Source organism: Galeopterus variegatus, unplaced genomic scaffold, assembly GCF_000696425.1.
Source record: "Galeopterus variegatus unplaced genomic scaffold, G_variegatus-3.0.2 Scaffold149, whole genome shotgun sequence".
NCBI lineage: Eukaryota > Metazoa > Chordata > Mammalia > Dermoptera > Cynocephalidae > Galeopterus > Galeopterus variegatus.
Genome location: NW_007726260.1, coordinates 536,791 through 538,759, shown reverse-complemented (window position 1 = coordinate 538,759; position 1,969 = coordinate 536,791). Strand labels below are relative to the sequence as shown.

The 1,969-nt window shown below is 47.3% G+C and overlaps 1 pseudogene; it reads left to right on the top strand.

Annotated features, from left to right (window-relative positions):
* Positions 1-737, top strand: part of LOC103607115 — a 90,607-nt pseudogene extending 89,870 nt beyond the window's left edge.
* The last annotated feature ends 1,232 nt before the right edge of the window (positions 738-1,969 follow it).

Here is a 1,969-nt window from a genome sequence, read left to right as displayed (position 1 = left end):
ACCTACCACCTGGTGCGAGAGCACCTGGAACCTGGAGAACCGCTTCAGCAGGTGCTATGACGCTGATCTGAACCCGGCAGGCCATGAGGAGGTGAAGCACAGTGGGTAGACCCTGCAAGATGTTGGCTATGATTTTGATATCTGCTTCATCTCAGTGCAAAAGAGAGCAGTCCAGACCCTCTGGACAGTGCTGGATGCCGTTGACCAGATGTGGCTGCCAGTGGTGAGGACTTGGCACCTTAATGAGCGGAACTAGGGGGGTCTGACTGGCCTCAATAAAGCAGAAACTGCTGCCAAGCATGGTGAGGCCCAGGTAAATATTTGCAGGTTCTCCAGTGATGTCCCACCACCTCTGATGCAGCCTGACCATCCCTTCCACAGCAGCATCAGTAAGGATCGCAGGTGTGCAAACCTCACTGAAGATCAGCTACCATCCTGGGAGAGTCTGAAGGACACTACCGCCAGAGCTCTGCCCTTTTGGATTGAAGAAATAGTTCCCCAGATCGAGAAGGGGAAATGGGTACTAATTGCTGCCCATGGCAACAGACTTCAAGGCACTGTCAATCATTTGGAGGATCTCTCTGAGGAGGCTACCATGGAGCTGAACCTGCCAGCTGGTTTCCCATTGTCAATGAATTGAACAAGAACTTGAAGCCCATCAAGCCTATGCAGTTCCTGGGGCATGAAGAGACCGTGCATAAAGCCACATGGCTGCACAGGGCCACGCCAAGAAGTGAAAGCGAGCAGGCAGATTGCTATCCCAAGGAACACCCTCCCCGCCCATCCCATTGCTCTGCACCTCTCCCCTGCATGTGTCATACTGACCACAGCTGTAGACACCTAATTTGTTGCTGCAGATGGGGACTGGTGGCTCCCCTTTTCACTTTGGCCATTTTGTCTCCTGCACCCACTCCCTTCATAGAATCTATTCAGAACAGCACCTCTGGGGCATGGGTTCTTAGTCTAAGCCGAGGGGAGGCTCCTCTTAATCAAGAGCGTCGAGGTAATAACTTGGGTTTCTGCTAGTGCTTTGTTTACTAAGGACTTGCTTGAGTAGGGGATAGGGAGGAACGATGCTAAGGCATGACCAGTGAGGAGAGGCAAGAGAGTCTACTTGTGTTCCCAGGAGCCAGTCCTGTACTATTCTGCAGTCAGGTCACTCTTAGGGGGCTCTGGTCATTCTGGTGGAAGATGAATAAAAACTGCATGGGGATTTTAAAACACTGTTTCCTCCCTGACCCCAGAGGAGATGGTTCCAGAAAGTTGGGATCAATCCTGAACTAAATTTATGTGTTTCATTTACTTTCACACACACACACACACACACACACACACACACACACACACACACACACACACACATAAATAATACAAAACAAAAGCCCTTCTGGGGTTTCTAGTGGTGGTTGAAATAGTTCCACATGTGGTCATCAGAAAATAAGCCATTCCTCACACCAGTATGGGATAAGCTCCTCGACTTCTAAGGGGTGGGAGTGCATCCTGCTGTGTGTTTTAGAATCTCTCCCCCACCTTGGTTTGTAGCAGTGAAATGCCTCTTGGTCATGTCCAAGTGCGTCTTTCACTGTGTCTGATTTCTGAATCATGTTCCAGTTGCTTGGTCCTGCCACATGGGCCCAGTACTCATTTAGTATAACTGTACTAAAACTTTTTTCCTGATCAGTATAAAAAAGGAGTGATGTGCAATTTTAAAAAAAAGAAGAAGAAAGAAAGAAAGAAAAGAGAATCACAGACAATTCAAATTTACATGAAATGGACATTACACATTTGCAATTTTGCTGCAATGGATTCTCTGATCTGGGTTCAAATTCCAATTTTTTCCCCCTGTGTCTTCAGCAAGTTTACCTCCCTAAGCCTTACATTATTTCCCCCATGAAAAATTAGATTATGACCATCTCATAGGGTTGCTATGAAGACCAACATGAGCTAATATGTATAAAATGTCTGTCTA